This window comes from Peromyscus californicus, unplaced genomic scaffold, assembly GCF_007827085.1.
Source record: "Peromyscus californicus insignis strain IS unplaced genomic scaffold, ASM782708v3 Scaffold_11__1_contigs__length_118956290, whole genome shotgun sequence".
Taxonomy (NCBI): domain Eukaryota; kingdom Metazoa; phylum Chordata; class Mammalia; order Rodentia; family Cricetidae; genus Peromyscus; species Peromyscus californicus.
This window is the reverse complement of record NW_026294402.1, coordinates 27,788,021-27,806,590: the sequence shown is the minus strand read 5'-3', so window position 1 is coordinate 27,806,590 and position 18,570 is coordinate 27,788,021. Positions and strand designations below refer to the sequence as shown.

General features: G+C 48.4%; 1 protein-coding gene across 1 annotated transcript in view; it reads left to right on the top strand.

Annotated features, from left to right (window-relative positions):
• The first annotated feature begins 11,693 nt into the window (after positions 1-11,693).
• Positions 11,694-18,570, top strand: part of Kcnj5 (potassium inwardly rectifying channel subfamily J member 5) — a 28,929-nt gene continuing 22,052 nt past the window's right edge. Inside the window, 1 exon segment of the mRNA XM_052755983.1 lies at positions 11,694-11,926. The gene's annotated coding sequence lies outside the window, so the exon portion shown is untranslated.

The window sequence follows — 18,570 nt, the reverse complement described above, 5'->3', positions numbered from 1 at the left end:
CTAAATCCTGGCCTTGAGATCTGACTTTGGCACGCCATAGCTATCTGACCTTGGGGTAATTAAATAACTTTCCTGAGTCTCACCTTCTGTTCCAAAGTGGGCAAACTGTGCATGCCTTATGCGACTGCGTAGAAACGCCTAGTGACAGCTAACCACGGCTTGCCATCACTTTCTCTTATTACTCGGAACACTAACGCCAAGCACAGCCAGGAACTGAAGTCCTCAGCTTCGCCTTGAGTCTTCTGGGCCGTGCACAGTGGAGGCCACCCTTGGTCCTCCCCTGTAGCACTGAGGCAGAAAAATCTGTCCCAGTGCCTCTGGGGGATAGTTGGAGCTGGGAAATGGGGGTTTGGGGTGATGGGATGCTCTGTGGAGCCTGGAGAAGACAAACGGGGCCTGGTTTAGGCAGGGGCCCCAGGCCATGGGAGCTTTGCGGTCACAGGATCTCGGCAGAACTTCTAAGGCAATCATTACAGTAGCTTTCCTCGGGCTGGCCCTCACACAGCATGGCAGTGTCAGCATGTGACCAGCTGAGGAAGGAAAAGCGATGGCAGAGAGAGATGAGGACTGAGCCTGGCAGCATGGCCCCGTGGTCCCATGGCCCCATGGCCCCATGGCCCTCAGTCAGGTCTGCCCCGTCCCTCCAGCTGCACTGATATCATGGAACAGGAGAGTGATCTAGGGCATATCCAATCCTACTACCACCAACACTTCTCCCTTGTGCAGCCCACACAGGGCCTTACCCTCCCTGGCTCCATGTACAGAAGGAATGGGCACCAGAATGTGCCTCCCTGGCCTTGCAGAGACACTCTTAGCAGAGGAGGAAGATATCTCCCCAGACCCTCTCTCACCAACACCCCTAGCTCTTGGTCTCTTCCTTGAAGCAGCACTGGTGGTTGCCAGGTCCAAGGGGAGGGGATCTGCCGACAGGAGGAGGGGATCTGCCGACAGGAGGAAGGCAGGAGGGTCTCTTTCTGTGACTCTCTCTCATGACCTCCGCCTTCTTATAATTCTCCAATCCACAACAGAGGCAGAGAACTCTCACTCCACGAAGCAACAGTATCCTCTCTCACAATCCAATCAGCCCGGGCCAGAGTCTCAAGCAGGCCATTGCAGCCGAGGGTGGGGATTTGGGTAAAAGCAGTCTTAAGAACTTCCCTTTAAGCAGGGCATGGTGGTGCAGAGGCAGAAGCAGGCGGATCTCTGTGAGGCCAGCATGGTCTACAAAGCAAGTTTCAGGATAGCCAGGGCCGTGTAGTGATGAACCCTGTCTCAGGAAAAAAGAAAAAAAAAAAAACTTTAGAAAAAGTCCAACCCTTTTGTGTCTTCATGTTGAGCTTTTACATTGGGGGGGGGAGGGAGAGGAGGGGAGGGAAGAGCGGGGCAGAGCAGAGCAAACAGGAACCCACTGCTCTACTAGGCTCTTTCCAGGAAAAGGCAGCCTCATTCAACAGCTCCAGCTTTACCTCCCACTGAGCACTGCCTTCCTCCTTGCTCAATCGCCCAAACCAAAAGCACTCAGTCTAGCCACCGTGACAGATTCCAGGTTCAGCCAGCAGGACTGATTCTCCAGGCAGCTCACTCCTGCGGAGAGCCATGTGTGGACGGAGCTGTCCTGTGTATTTTCGTTCCTACCATGATTAGGGTGCTCACTGACTATGAGTTAAGGAATTAGCCTTCCCATCTAGGCAGCAGGAAGCTTGATGGCAATTAGTGAGATGGGTGTTCTTGAGGGGAGGTGGCTGTGCAGGAAAGCCGGTGTCTGGACCTGCAAGGGACCCTCAACACCATGTCACTTGTTGGAATATCCTGGAAAACAGCCTATCTCACCTCCATGGAGATTCCCAATCCTCTCAATTAGCTGCATTTTTGCTCTAAATATATTTACCTAACAATTTATTCACCTGCCACATGTTTAAAGATCTCCTGTGGGGCAGAGAACACAGCTTTATTCAGCACACGTCTAAATCCAGCTCCATTTCTGAGATAAGGGCCAACAAGTAGTTACAGAGTGAATGATTCCAATGAACAAGCTACCAGTATGAAGATGGTAAGGTATGGAAATGCTTATACTTCGGCTCTCCTCTGTCAGCCCAGTACAAGGCAGCTCTGGAAAAGGCATAAAACTTCAAGAGTACGAACATCTGGGAATGGCAACTCTGGTGTTTCCAAAATCCAGAAAGCACCTGCATTCTACCCTACGCCATGTGTCAGTCTTTCAAGTACTATAACAAGCGCCTGAGTTCATAAACACATAAAAAAGAAAGGTGTGTCTGAGCTTGTTGGGGAATATTATTTTAAGCTATGTTACTTTTGTTTGCATTTGTTTAACTCTGTGAAGCTGTATTACTGTGCCTGTCTAGAACACCTGACGGGCTAATAAAGAACTGAGCAGTCAATATCGAGGCAGGAGAAAGAATAGGCCGGGCTGGAAGAGAGAGAGAGAATATACAGAAGGAGAAATCTGGAAGGGAAAAAGGAGTAGCAGAGGAGGAGGACTCCAGGGGCCAGGCACCCAGCTACACAGCAAGCCACAGAGTAAGAGTAAGATTTACAGAAGTAAGAGAACGGGAAAAGCCCAGAGGCAAAAGACAGATGGGATCATTTAAGTTAAGGAAAGCTGGCAAGAAACAAGCCAAGCTAAGGCCGGGCATTCATAAGAAATAATAAGCCTCCATGTGTGATTTATTTGGGAGCTGGGTGGCAGGCCCCGCAAAAGAGTAAAAACAAACAGCCTGGGCTCACAGTTCTGTAGGTCCCAGTCTGGTTGGCCTATGGCGAGGCAGCATGTCTTGGTGGACACATCCTCATGGAAGCATATGGAAAAGAAAGCTGTCCACCTCATGGCTAGGAGGCAGAAGAGAGAGGAAGAAAGAGCCAGAGTCCAACTGTCTGTTCCAAGGGTAGGTATCCGGTGACCTGAAGACTCCTCAATAGGTTCCATGTCTAAAAGAGTGCACCACTTCCCAATAGCACCAAGCTGGGGGACACAGTTTTAATGCATGGTCCTTTGAGGATATCTCAGATGCAAACACTTTTAATCATTCAGGAAAAAAACACAACTGGCACTTCAGATCCTGAAAGATATAGATATCTGTGGCACTTCCTGTGATAGATGAGGGAGAGAAGCTGGGTAAAAGAAGTTGGTGGACTGAGGGTCCACATAGAGATCATCAGGAAGCCTCCAGATCCCCTCCTTGACCCCACCCAAACAAAAAGGCCTCTAGCCTTTTGAGAAAGCTGATGATTACATCTCTAAAGTGCAGACAATACCAGGTCCTGAACTGAGAGACACAAAGCACCATTCAGGATGGCTTTTTTACCCCAAAGATGATTAGGTGATTATATCCACACTCCATATTAGGGTTCTGTAGTCAGGGTTCTGGTGGTCTGTGTTCTGGTGGTCAGGGTTCTGGTGCACAGGATTCTGGTGGTCACAGTCCTGGTGGTCAGGATTCTTGTGGTCAGGGTTCTGATAGTCAGGGTTCTAGTGGTCAGGGTTCTGTGGCCAGGGTTCTGTGGTCAGGGTTCTGTGGTCAGGGTTCTGTGGTCAGGGTTTTGTGGTCAGGGTTCTGGTAGTCAAGGTTCTGTTGTTAGGGTTCTGTGGTCAGGGTTCTGGTGGTCAGGGTTCCACCCTCCGCACAAGAGATGAAAGTGTGCCCAGGGAGTTTAACTACCTCAAAAGCAGCTTGTAGGCTTCGAGTTCCTGCAGTGAGATGACTCAGCCAGAGAATCCTCCAGGGAGCCGGACAGGTACCAAGTCCTCACTGTGGGCCATGTTTTTTTCTTGCTAGGTTACCAGATATTTGAGGAGAACCAGACATGAAAACGCGTGTTTTAGAAAACAGTTCGACAAAGAGAAGAAAACTGCGAACAGAAAAGACACTGCCAGTAACATGATCGTGCAGAAAATCACAACGAGGCCCCTGGAAAGACAACAGTGCGGAGAGACACAGCGGAGTCACAGAGCAAAAGCAGCTGGGAAAGATTTGCTATATGGATCAGCTATGACTAGGATTGTAACACCCAAGCTGTCCAGCTAGCATGGTGGCCTAGCTCCACTTCTGGGTAAGAAATGGGAAGAGGCCAAGCACGAGGTGGGGATGACGGGACGGAAGGAAAGCCAGTCTCCGTCCCCAGTGGTGTCCATTTAGAAGCATTAACTGTGGGTAGAATTATTACCGCGGGAACGTCACTTGGGATAGACAGCAGTGTCCAGAGAAGCGGAAGGGTGGCTTCTGCAAGCTGTGTGATGGAGGAAGAAGAGAACAAAATTATTTTATCATGTCAAACTGCAGCAGTGTCATGCTTCAAATGCACGCACATATCACTTTAGTAAAAAGCAAACTACAGATGAAAATGAACCAAGGAAACAGTTCCACTTAATGTAGAATCTTTTTCAACCACGAGATGGCGCCATTGGCACCTTGTGGAAACAGGACCAGGCATTTGTAGTTTTCCCCAAGACAGAGTTGAGGGGTTATGTTCTTATTTTTGTTTTGTTTTCTTTTTTTTTTTAACCAATAAAGCTAGGAAAGAAGTGACAGCACCCGTTCCAACCCGGCAGTGTTCTCCAGGCCTCCAAACCCTAGACCATACAGTATGGTTACCACCTCAAAGCCTGTTTGAATCAAAGTTAACTCATAATTAAACTCTATTTTGTATTCAGGGGCACATTTGACATATGCAGTGGACACATGTGCTATCTCAAACAGAAAAAGTACAGATAACATTCTTTGCCGAGTTCTATAGGGTGGCGCCTCCAGGTAATGTCTATCCCTCCTGAAGCGACTCTTTCCAGAACAAATTGTACAGTTTTGGTCCTCCCCACAGTCTAAGCTCCACGAAGTCCAGCTCTGAGTTGCCTTGCCATTCCTTTCATTTCTAGAACCTGGTCCACATCCATTCTTCCATGGGACAGTGTTTGCTGGCTGACCAGTGTGCACCAGGTGCTGTTAGCCCCAGGAGCAAGCAGTGTTCAGGGAGAAGCCAGACTTCGTGTCTCCTATAATCACAGAAGTCACAAAGGAGGTCCTCTGCAATTATTCATGGAAAAGAAGAAATAGAAGAATCGCCCCTGCGGAACCCTTCACAGTGACTTTCATAATTCTCCCCAGTCCAGAAATCTAAAGCACTGACTTCCAGCCTGAAGAGTTAAGTTCCAAACCCATAGCCTGGGACACAGGCCGTGCTGGCTAATTTTACGTCAACCTGACACAAGCTGGAGTCATTTGGGAAAGGGAACATCAACTGAGAAAATGTCTCCATCAGATAGGCCGTGGGCAAGCCTGTGGTACTTTTTCTAGATTGATGATTTACGTGGGAGGGCTAGGCCCACTGTGGGTAGTGCCGCCTCCAGTCTTGTGGTCCTGGGTCCTATAAGAAAGCAGGTTGATCAAGCCATGGGGAGCAAGTCAGCAAGTCATTCTGTGGTTTCTGCTTCAGTTCCTGCCTCCAGGCTCCTCCCCCGGCTTCCCTCAGGGATGGACTTACATGCTGTAAGATAAAATAAACCCTTCCCTCCCCAAGTTGCTTCCTGGTCCTGGTTTTATCACAGCGATAGAAACCCTAAGGCACAGGCCCTCCCAGGGGTCAGTGTATTGGTTACCAGACGTCCATAACCAAATACCGGGCCAAAGGCTAGACACTTAAGAGAATTTTCTCTCTCACAGTTCCAGAAGCTATGAGACCAATGTCAAGGCCTGGTTTCTCAGGAGCCCTCTCCCCACCCCCCACCCCTCACCCCCCACCCCAGCGTGTATACAACTGTCTCCTTGTGTCCTCCTACGGACTTTCTTCTGTGCCTAACAATTCCTGGTCTCTGTGTGTGTCCACATGTCCTCTCTCTACAAGAACATAAGCCAAATTGGATTAGAGCTCACCACAGTATCCTCATACTGATTTAATTAATTCTTTAAAGGCCCTGTCTCCAAACACAGCCACTCACCAAGGTACTGAGGGCTAGGATTTCAGCTTAAGTATTTGGTAGGGACACAGGTCAGTCCGTCACAATTAGAAATACTGTTCTAGAATCCAAGGAAAGTGGCTTCTGCTAAGAGCTCTGAGACACGGCTGATGACCTCACCTGTTGGGCCCTGACCCCCGTTCCCTGGGCTGCTGTTGCCTTACTTGCTGACCTTGATCAGATGTCCTCCCTATGCTAATGCCCACAGGTTCCCTTCCTCCTGAACAGCTTACCTGAGGTTCCTTGTTTGTGTATCCTGCATTTGGTGTAAAGAGCTAGGATTCGAGAATGTAAAACATCTGTAGCGAACTTCTGCCCTCCGGGGTTCTCCCTTTGTGCTGCTGTAAGCCTGTATTTAAGGTTTCCTCCCTCCTTCAGTTAAGGGCATTGGGCATTCTACTGAGACGAATGACCCACTGACTTGTCTCTGTTTTTGATCCTCAGCCCCTCGCTCCCACATGGTGAACGGGTGGTAGCGCAGGGGTTACACGCACCAGCGGGAAGGACACTTTCTCCCTTGAGTCTGCTCCTCAAAGGCTGTTGAGGAAATGACAGACAGTGGCTTACAGGAAGCACCCAGCTGACTTGAGAGCATAGTAGGCACTCAGCTAATTACAATCTGCCACATCAGTCCTCTCCCCAAATTCCTGTAGCACCTCCCTCCTGACACCACACACTCCCAGTCCCTGAACCCAGGGAGCTCACCTGGCCGTTTCTGCTCCTATCCATCCTCCTGTGAAAATCCGGGTCTCCTTTCCAGGCTTGTTCTCTGCCGTAGCCTGGCAGCCGGGAGTCGGCTCCAGTTGATTGCTGGAGCTCTCTCTGGGCTTCATTAACATTCTTATCAGTTCCACACCATCAGCCAAGTATCCAGGAGGAATTAAAAGCCACGTTGTGAGTCTGACTTTCTCGGTACACCTGCTGACCTTCCCGATTTTATAGGAGGTGATTTTGGTCCAAGTCCATTATGCTTGTTACCTTCTCCTCCAGTATCTATCCAAGTGTCTCAAACACTGCAGGCCTGCTGCTGCATGTGAAATGACTCACAATCCCCTAACCTCCGCCTGTCTCCAGATCCCCAGCCAAGACCTGAACACTTGCTGCTCCCCTCCACATATGGAAGGCCTCTCCAACCAAACCAAGCGCAGACCATGCAGTTCAACCGCCTGGTGCCACAACAAAGCTAGCACCAATTTCTTTTCCCTGTCTTTGAAACTCCACAGACAGAAGTTTCAGTTTCACTGTTAAAACTGTAGCAACCTTGGGCGAATGAAAACTCTTCCTTCTAAAGTTGGGAACTGTCACGGTTGGTTTCACTGAAAGGAATCATTTTACAGCTCTGGGGTCTGTGCGGCCTATGTTACTACACTGCTGCTTCAGAGATGTTATTAAGGAAGGCAGGAACAACTTGACACTAACGTTTGTTACCAAGTTCATGCCCAGGGAGTGGTCTCTCATACAGTGTAGACACCCTGTGCCTTGAGGGGACAGAGTGAGGTGGTGTAAGATTTCACCATGCTCCTCAGAATGGCATGCAGTTTAAAACTTATAAATTGAGTATTTCTGAAATTTTCCATTTGATTTATTCAGACCACAGCTGACTGCTGGTAACTGAAACCAGAGAAAGTGTAACAGTGAATGAGGAGGGACTGGTCAGTATTCACTGATTGGAAAGCTCGCGCTCTGTGTGTGTGTGTGTGTGTGTGTGTGTGTGTGTGTGTGTGTGTGTGTGTGTGTCTGCCTGTCTGTGTGTGTGTGTGTGTGTGTGTGTGTGTGTGTGCACATGCAATTTTAGTATAAAGAAATGTTAAGAACAGAAAAACCAAATTCAGGTTGCTAATTCTTGAGGGAAAAGCAGGTACTACTAGAGAGGGTTCAGTAGCAAATTGCAAGGATGTCATCTGACTGTTGGTTAAATATTTGGAAATAGTTCATTGATTGATATCTATTGTTCCTCTGTTCCTGGAGAGCTCGTTAACATACACAGTAATGTATGAGAGATTCTCCTAGCATGAGAAAAAAGTACTTAAAATATTTGTCTTAGAAGAGATTTAGCTAGGATTTCAGAGTATAACTCAACAAATTCTTTTAATTAATATTTTATCTGGCAGGAAATATTTATGAGACATTACCAGCCTCATAAATGCAAATGCAATTTCTATAAATAGGAGAAAAACTAATTTCCTGTAAGTGTCATATTCTAAAGAGGAAAACATTAACTGTGAATTCAGCTCCTGCTCATGAAAGAGGGGAAGAGAGGTACAGAGGAGACACAGAGGAGGTGGTCTGCACACTAATTAACCGTGATAACACACACGAGTTCTGCTACTTTCTTGTGCCTCTCTTTAATTTCCAGACAATGAAAGACACACTTAGCACCTTGCAAGCTCTCTAAGTAGTGCTGCCCCCTGTCCTCAGATGCCATCTGGGCAGAAAAGTCCAGAACACCCTAAGTCTGCAAATTTGTGAACACTAGTCAGGACTAGAATCCCACCCACCACTTCTCATTTTTCAGGCCCAGGCTAAAAACCGGACATGGATTTTCCTGTCTCTGGTTTACGTTCCCAGCATTGAGAGAATATTGTCAAAGAAGTACTGCCCAGACCATCCTGTTTTGTTACAAATTCTGCCATGTTCCGTCAAGAGGCAGACAGAACACCATGTTCTCTATACTAATCCAAAGAACACCGTGTTCTCTACACTAACCCAAAGGCCACTGCTGCTACAGGATGGAACATGGAGCCAAGGCTCAGCAAATGCTTCAAGTGCGCATTAGCTGGATCTCAGGGCAACACAGCTTCTCATGATAACTAGGAAATCAAAGAGTTAAACACTCCTATGGAGTGTTGAACCAGCACATAATGGTCATTCTGGCTAGTTTTGGGTGAACTTGACATAAGCTAGAGTCATCTGAAAGGAGGGAACCTCAATTGAGAAAATTCCTCCATAAGATCTGACTGTAGGACGTTTTCTTATTTAGTGATTGATGAGAGAGGGCCCGGCCTGTTGTGAGTGGTGCCATCCTGTACTGGTGGTCCTGGGTTCTATAAGTAAGAAAGGCTAAGGGCTGGAGAGATGGCTCAGAGGTTAAGAGCACCGACTGTTCTTCCAGAGGTCCTGAGTTCAATTCCCAGCACCCACATGGTGGCTCATGACTATCTGTAATGAGATCTGGCGCCCTCTTCTGGCCTGCAGGCATGCATGCAGACAGAACATTGTATACATAATAAATAAATCTTTTTTTTTTTTTTTTTTTTTTTTTTTGGTTTTTCGAGACAGGGTTTCTCTGTGTAGCTTTGCGCCTTTCCTGGGACTCACTTGGTAGCCCAGGCTGGCCTCGAACTCACAGAGATCCGCCTGGCTCTGCCTCCCGAGTGCTGGGATTAAAGGCGTGCGCCACCACCGCCCGGCATAAATCTTAAGAAAGAAAGAAAGAAAGAAAGAAAGAAAGAAAGAAAGAAAGAAAGAAAGAAAGAAAGAAAGAAAGAAAGAAAGAAAGAAAGAAAGAAAGAAAGAAAGAAAGAAAGAAAGAAAGAAAGGCTAAGCAAGCCATGATGAGCAAGATGAGCAAGCCAGTAAGCAGCACTCCTCCATGGCTTCCTCATCAGCTCTTGCCTCCAGTTCCTGCCCTGTTTGAGTTCCTGTCCTGACAACCTTTGGTGATGGACTATGACGTGAAAGCTTAAGCCAAATAAACCCCATCCTTTTCCAACTTGCTTTTGGTCACAGTGTCACATCATAGCAATAGTGACCCTAACTAGGGACAATGAGATGAGCACAAAGACAAAGTCCCTTGAGGGACAGACAGACAGATTTCTTGGGTAACAGAGTAGGCCACAGTGAGTAACCAGGGGCAGGTGCTGGCCTGGCGGCACTTAGCTCTGTTCCTGGGCAGGCTAGGACGGTGGCTCCTTGGTGCTGCTCTCCGGCAAGACTTTATAGTTGCACATCAGGCCCAGTGATGGGCATATTTCTTCTTGTCATTCAATAAGCCAGATTCCTTGTCATGGCCACCATTCATGTGATACATAGTCTCCTAAACACAGGAGCCAGGGCCTGGGCATACACAAGCACAGTCAGGCTGTGTTCGCCTTAGGAGCCAAAGACAGCTTACTCTAAGTCTAGTATTTGGGGTGTTGAACCCCAAAGGCTGGGTAACAGACAGAGAGGGGCTAGAGTTAACTCCACTGAGTTTGATAGGCTCCCCTGAAGGCACCAGCAGACAGTCACCTGCTGCCTCTCCCCAGACAGCAGCCCTCCCTGTGTAGAGTGACATTTCTGTCTTTCCTATGGTTCACAGGAATCGAAGAATAGAGTTCTCTTTGCTCAAGGCCAGGAGTCCACACAAGAGGGGGAGTGGGAGTTTCAGACAGCAAGAAGGATCTGGGCTGCATAGAGATAAACAATGGATCCCGGAAGGATGTTCAGCCTCCAGAGCGGCAGCCAATGGAGGATATATATGGAGAATGTCGAACAGAAAATGAAATAAAATCGGGAGATCTGATCAGATGCAGAGAACGTGGATACAGAATAATGTTCAAGAAGAGGACCGGAAGGTGGGTGGGTTTGTGTTTAGTGAAACACGGGGATTCAGGAGTGTGCCATTAATACCATTATTGTACAGCTTTCTGTTTAGTATACTTATTAATACAACAATGTACGTAGGACTTCATTTCAGAAATGACATTGTATTTTTAATATTTTATATAAAAAGCCTTTGGGAAGAGACAGGGAAGTGGGGCAGTGAGAGTTAAGGCCAACCATCTTACCCGGAGACAGTTCGGGGTCTCACGTGTCGTTCCATGAAAGGCCACTTCCCTGTCATTCCAACCTAGCTATAAGTTGCTTAGGAGAAGGGGCCTAAGGAGAATGCCCCCAAAACAGACCCATTTCCCTTCTCTCTTCTCTAGACTTTCACCTCCAGCCAGAGGTTCAGACCGTCAGAAGACGGTCCAGCTACAGGAGCCAAACTCATCAGCATCAGGATATAGCTTGAGGTGGCGCCAGGACTATGACTCCTGACTTCCCTAGGAAGGTCCCCACCTGCGGCATTGGCTCTCTGGAAAGGCACGGAAGTTCTGTCAACACCCCCTTCAATGCGCCCCAGAGTGACTGCGCAGTCCCTGCAAGGCTCTGAGCCTGCATTTTTCCGCCCTAAGAGTTTCTCCTGTCTGCTCCTCCACACCCTCTAAACGTAGGCACGCTGGTGCTCACACAGTCGCGGGGGCGCTTACACACGTACAAGGGGGGAAACACACGCGCGCGATCACACACACACAGGTACACGCGAGCCTTTTCACATATACAAGGGAGGCTCTCACACACTCACATCCACCGGTGCAGGTCTCGGACCCTCACATCCGAGTGGCTAGATGCAAAGGAGCATCACCAAGGAGGTCCAGGAGGAAGGTGGCGAACCAGGGGACAAGAGAGTAAGGTGGAGGCTGCTAGCTCGCTCCGATCAGCCTCCAGCACCCGACCCCTTGCCAAGTGACTGCGACCCCGGGCACCAACAGCCCCCACCCATCTCCACTACCTGTCCCATTGTGCATGCATCTCCCCCATTACTGCCTTTCCTTGTTGTTCTCCTTTGCCTGTGGCCCTTTAAATCGCGTTCTTATCTAGAGATTCAATTGTAGGGGGACAGAGGGAGGAGAACCCAGGGGGACGGGAGGGGATGGGGCGGGAGAAGAGAGAAGGGCGGGGAGGAGAGGGACAGCAGTGAGCTTCCTGCTGCTCTCTCTAGCTAGAAGGGCGAGGCAGACCCGTGAAGGGGCGGGAGGTTTAGACGCTTCTGCCCGCAGGACTCGCGACTCGAGAGTAGCTCAGGGCAGCTGCCAGGAGGTCGGCAATGCCTGAGGCTAGGGAATCCCCGGGAGAGCCCTGAGCGCCACCTGCACCGCCTAGGAAGGACGGCCAGAAGTTAGCCCCAGGGGTTCAGAGACGCTCCCTCCTCTACAAGTAAGTTGTCTCCTTTTCCCTTGCATCCCTCCCCAGCCCAGCGACTCCCCAAGCCGGACTGGCGCCGGGGGTCCTTTGGTTCTGAAAGCAGGCTCACACCCACCCCGCACCCCAGAGCCTGCTAGGTTGAGACGGGATGGGAACAAGATCCCGAGGTCCAAAGTTCAGCAAACCGGAGCTGGCCTTAGCCGCTCGCCGCCCGCCCCGCGATGAGGAGTCCAGCCTCCCGAGGACTGTAAACGCCCCCGCTCCCGGCGCCAGACCCGGATACCTGGGCGCCCGAAACCTTCCATCTTAGGCTTGCCCGGCCAGGCTGTGGGAGGAGATAAAGAGAACCTTGCTCCCATTAGCAGCTCTGCCTTCAAGTAGGGGCCGAGATGGCCCGGTGAGGCGACCCCCTGAACCTTAGACTCTCGGCTGGCTTCGGCTGCTTGCTTTCTGATCAAATTGGGAAGCCTCTCTCGTGGTGCTAGCCCTCCCCTCTGCGCTGGCCGCTACCTACATGCTTTCTTTCTTTTTAAAACACCTTTGCCATTATTAAAAAAAAAAAATGGTTGAAGATAGAAGCTGGAGGAGCGTGAGCACACTGCCATAGTACTTTTTGTTTTTATTTTTTTTGGATGAATGTCTCTCCCTGAAGATCTGCCCTGTAGCCCCTGGTTCTGTCAGGGCTTCCCTCAAATGCAAGGGCAGGCCACTGGGAGTGGGGCTCTTCTGTTCTTGGGGCCGTGGAACAGACTTGGATTAGTGCTGGCTCCTCAAAATTCCACAGGATACCCCCGAGAGCGAGTGGAAGCTCTAGCCTGCCCAGTGTCCGTACTAAGAAACGGAGACCCTTTCAAATACAAGATGACCCGCGGGAATATGCATGTTTACGAAGAACGCTTTGACTCCTCTCAGTTAAGCAGGGACTACCATTCCTATCCTACAGGTTAGAAACGGTAGCCCAGGGCGGATGAGTAACTTGCTTGTAGTACACTGCGTATGACAGGAGATTCTCATCTGTATCTGTCTCCAAATCGTACACACCCATTCTTGGACATAAGCAAGCTGCCTAGTTCACAGAGCACGTCCCCCCCCCCGTGGGAAAGTGGGGGAAAGCAGCTACTATTTATGGGACAGGGGTGCTGAGCTGAGACAGGGTCTTATGAGTTAACCTGGACACAGGTCCTGTAAGGCGGAGCTTGGTTTTCCTGTTTCTCGAAGGAACTAAAGCAAAAGGAACTCGGGCCCTCAAGGGCACTCCTAATCGTCTCCGTCCATGCCTTTGCTTAGACACAGTCTCCTCTGCCTCCATCGTTATTTTGTTCTGAGAGATGCGGTACCACTATATAGCTGCTGCTCACTGCGTAGACCAGGCTGGCCTTGAATTCAGAGACCAGCTCACCTCTGCCTCTGGAGTTCTGGGATTAGAGGCATGACCCGGGGTGCCCGGTTTAGGTGAATGTAGTCTTAAATCCCATCCCGGGGTTTCCTAGGCTGAGGTAGGTGAACAGAACAGAATGATGCTGTGGGATTTAGAAGAGGATTGAATTAGGTTCCAACATAAAAGGGTTGGCTAGACTCCTTGGGATCGTAGACTACTGAACAGGTCTTACAGGGCAAGGGTCTGCTTCCATAGGGAGTTCTAGGGCTCAGGGTGTGCTTGGGAGCACAACTGAATCAGGTCACCACTGGAGGAACTGTCGCAGAAATAATTTCATCCTCCAACAACACCCAGCCATCTTCCCCAGACTTACTACCTAGCTTCCCAACAGAAAAAGGGCCCAACACTCTGGCATTGCCTCCCCAAGACAGCTACCAACTGCTGGCAACTCAGAAACAGCATTTCTTGCTTAGGAGCATGTCTGTTTTAAGCATAAAATGAGTGCGTTCTATGCTCCATCTAGCAAGCAGGTCAGCTGTGGGAGGAGGGAAGACGGGAGGGAGGGCAGGAGATGGACTGGGCTAGTCATCCCCTCTGCCCAGAGCTGTCTGCCTCTGTCCAGAGCTGTCCTGAAGCTGAAATACTTACTCTGTATAAAGTCAGGTCTCAGCAGGATTCCCCAGCAAAGATTCCCCTGAGGCTGCCTTCTGAGTCCTGGGCATGCAGAACATCTCTCTGTAGGTCCCATAGACACATCAATGCGTCCCTGTGACTATATCTCATTGGCCTTACTTCCTCTGGTGCTCTGCAACTGTGTAACTGGGTTTCTAGTCCATCAGTTGAGGAGCCTTCTAAGGCTGCTGTAGACATCTGTGATGAAGTTTACCCCACAGCAGGGGGCCCAGTCTTCAGTTTCCACTCACTTTTAAGGTGCTAGGGATTCTGCATGCCTTCCGGGGCCAAGCCACTGGAACGTATGCTGGAAGTTCATATACTTGAACACTCCATCCACTTCTGAATGTTATTTAAAATCGGTTCAGCAGTCAGTTGATTTCCTAGCATACGTCAGGAATAGATAATTTTTGGAGTCTTTTGAATGTAATCAAAGCAGGGTTATTTTCCATTAAGGACATTAGCTAAAGCTTGCCTGTATTTTCCAAGCCTAAACTGACCAGACTTTTAGGCAGGGAGTGGAGGACAACGGAAAGAAGTTGAGTGGGGGCAGGAATCCATGGGTGGCTCAGTGGGCCCATTTTTAGATTAAGCTTTTCACTGTGTGAACTGGTCACTGAGAGGCAGTGTTTCTGAAGGGGCCCATCGTCCACTGTCTGCTGAGACATTTGTCGGCTATAGAGAACATTTTCCTTCTTTCTTTCTTCCTCTTCTTCCCCTCTAGAGACAGGAGAATGAGAGTTCAGATACAAAGAATTACAGGGAGAAATTTGAACAATATTACCTAAATGTATTTTTTTCTTCAAAGCAGCTTAGGAAGTGGCTTTCTCTGAAATTGTTTTTAAAGTGAGGAGAGGAACCCAACGGAAGGGACTGGGTGGCTATCCTGGGTGTCTAGTTCCTCCTACCTCGACTTTCTGATAAGGGAGCTATTCTTGTCAACAGAGTCCAGGGTAACAGCAACCTTTGCCAAGAGCTGTGTTAAAACTAAATGTCAGAAGCAAACCTTCAACACACGACCCTGGAGATCCTGGCTGGAACTTAAATGTTAAGTTCTGCTGTCATTTGGGACCAGAGCAGGCTGGGGGGAGCAAAGGTCAGGGTTAATCTGACCAGTTAGCAGATAGCAACAGCACTTCCTGGTCACCAACGACAAACCCATAGGCTGACCAGAGTCTGGGCGAGATGATGAAGGGGAAGGAGTTGGGTTGGGTTTGGTGGGCACCTCTTCATGGCCCTGACTTGGCTCTTGAGGCTGGGAATGCTACCTCTCTCTCTCGGCTTCTCTCACATTCCAGGCTCCCACTCTCACAAGCAGGGAGACCAGGGTGCAATTATCTTCCATCACCTCTTCTGCTCAGAAGAAAGGGGGAAAGCAAGAACAGAGGACTCAAAGATGAGATCTGGGGCCAAGCCTCTGTTCTAAGATTCTGTCCCTCGTCCATCTTGACACCAGCTCTGGTCTCTCAGAATTTGATATTTGAACTTGGTGGGAAATGGGTCAGAAAAGCAACTGCATGTGGTACTGCCTCTGTGCCAAGAAGGTGGCTGTCTTTAGTGAAACAGAAGCCATGGGCATCCCTAGGGTCCTTTCATAGGAAGGCTGTCATGACAACCAGCTGACTTTCACAGCAGCCACAGAAACCCCACTGACCACGCCAAGGTCTTTCCTACCCTGGTCAGATGGGCTTGGTTGTTTTGTAAACCAATCTTCATTACACGAACTAAAAAAAATCACTCACATCCCTTCAAAATACGAGTGAAGCCCCTGTCCTGTGCAAGCATTTGAGACAGAAGGTGGGCTCATTTACACACTTGCCTGCCCTACCCTGGGAGAGGGTATAAATTAGAGCCGAGCTGGGAAGTGACAAGGAGACACAGGCAGAGAGTCCCTACAAGGACAGCCTCAACTAAGGGATGCAGGGAAGGCTTCTATGGGGCCTGGCAAAAATAGATCTTCTGGTGGCAGGTGAATGGCTTGGCGAGTGGCCTGTAGACACAGGACAGTAAGGGAACAGGATGGAAGAGCAGGGGCTGAGAATTGGAGCCTGGGGCTGGCTGGGCTCGGGGTCCAGCACCGACTCAAGTATGGCTCTCCCTCCACTTCTCATAAACACTCACACCAACACCATTTTGTTTCCCCCTCCCTCCCCCTCTCCCCGCCTTCCCTCCCTCCCTCCCTCCCTCCTCAACCTGGATCTTTCATCCTGTCTGCTCTGACTGCTTCCTTACTCTTCTCTGACTACACCTGCCCTTCGGGCTTTCATAACCCAGTAGCTTTTTTTCCTTTCTTTTCTCCTTTTTTCCACTACATCCATCACGCTCTCATTCCCTTTGTTAATTTTTTGCTTACTCTTTAGATCATTGTAGACTCGTGCGCAGTGTAAGAGATGACCATCAGAGCACTGCTCCATATCTTCACCCACTGTCTCTCAACAGTAACATCTGGCAAAACTGGCCAAATGGTCGCCAATAAAACTATGCCTACCTACATATGGACCTGCTGAGTGTGGCCTCATTCTCACCACACAGGTTCGGAACCACCCTGCCCTCTCCTCGGCCCTGGCAGGCACTCTTCTGCCCTCTATTTCAATCTTTTTTTTTTTTTAATATCAAGAATATAATAGAAATAGGATGACACTTTTGGGTTTGACTGTTTCCTCTCAAAACATTTACCTGGAAATTGTATTCTTCTGTGTATATGTATGTTTGTATGTATATATGTATGTATGTGGATGTTGTTGGTGAGAGTCCATTATATGAAAATATGACAGTTTATTTAACCACCCACCCATTAAAAGACATCCGAGTTTGTCCCAGTTCGGAACTATTATACAATGCTTCTATTAATATTGATGAACTGACTTTATATGAACATAAGTTTTCAATTCTCCACAATAAATGCCCAGAAATATAACTTCTGGGTCATATGGTAGTGGTAGGTTTAGTTAAAATTTTTCAAAAGTCAAGGAGAAGGATAGACAGCTCAGTGGTTAAGAACTCATATTGGCTGGGAGGTGGTGGCGCACGCCTTTAATCCTAGCACTCAGGAGGCAGAAGCAGGCGGATCTCTGTGAGTTCAAGGCCAGTCTGGTCTACAGAGTGAATTCCAGGACAGCTAGCACTACACAGAAAAACCTTGTCTCAAAAAACCAACCAAACAAACAAACAAACAAACAAACAAAAAACCCACAAAAAACCCAAAACTTATATTTCTCTTTGGGTAGGCTGAAGTTTGGTTCTCAGCACCCATATCTGGTAGCTCACAACCACCTGTAATTCATAACCACCTGTAATTCATATGCACACACACACATCAATGAATAACAAAATAGATCTTTTTTTAAAAAAAAAGTAAACTGTTTTCCATGGTGACTCTATCATTTTATATTCCTACCAGCCGTGACGAGCGGCCCAGCTTCTCTGCATCCTTGCTGATACTTGCTGTCACCCCCGTACTTCAGCCTTTCTGACAGGTGTGTACAGTAGCTTACTGTGGTGTGCTTGCATTTTTCCCGTGGACAATGAGCTAGCACCTTCCAGGGTGCTCATTCGCGCTCTGCATTTGTCACGCGATGTCTTCGGCCTGTTTTCTAGCTGCCTTCCTCTCTGATTCTCTGTTCGGTTTGGGAGTTCTTTATGTAGTGTGTGCATTAGTCCTCTGTCAAATATACACTCTGCAAGTGACTCTCCTCCTGGGTCATCTGTCCGCTCAGCTCCTTAGAAAGTCTTTTTCCAAAGCAGATGTTTTCAGTTTAGATGAACAGTGTCAGCTTTGTGTTTTATGGATTCTGCTTTTGATGTCAAGTGTAAAAACTCTGCCTGGCTGCCCTAGATCCTGAAGCATTTTCCATATGCTCTTTCCTACTCTTACAACTAAGATCCATATTGAGGGTTTCTCTCTCTCTCTCTCTTTCTCTCTTTCTTTCTCTTCCTTCCTTCCTTCCTTTCTTCCTTCCTTTCTTTTCTTTCTTCCTTCCTTCCTTCCTTCCTTCCTTCCTTCCTTCCTTCCTTCCTTCCTTCCTTCCTTTCTTTCTTTCTTTCTTTCTTTCTTTCTTTCTTTCTTTCTTTCTTTCTTGTTTTTATAAAGCCAGAGACTTCAGTGCACCCCTGCCCCCCTCCATGGATGTCAGATTGCCCTTCCTCATTTGTTGAAAAGGTTTGAATTTCTTTTGCACTTTTGTTGAAAATAAGTGAGCCAAGAACGTTAAGCATCTTTGTGAAGGTCTCTTTGGCTTTTTGTTCCTTTGCTCTATGTGTGTCTCCATCTCACACCACATTCTTATTTACTGTAGCTGTGTCGTAAGTCTTGAAACTGGGTGGATTGATCCTTTCTGTTTTATTCTTGTTTTTTTTTCAAAGGTATTTTATCTAAGCTAAACTGTCTCTCTAATAGATCTTAGCAAAATCTTATCTATATGTGAAAGAAAACACTTGGGATGAACTTCGTGTCCGTTTGGGGAAGTGCCCTCTTTATCACATTTATTCTTTCAATCCACAGACCTGGTGCTCTCCTCCGTTCATTTAGCTCTCCTTTGGTTTCCTCCGTATCGTTGACAGTGCTCTCCCCTCTGCCGGCGGTTCACTGTGTGCCCCCGAGAGGCAT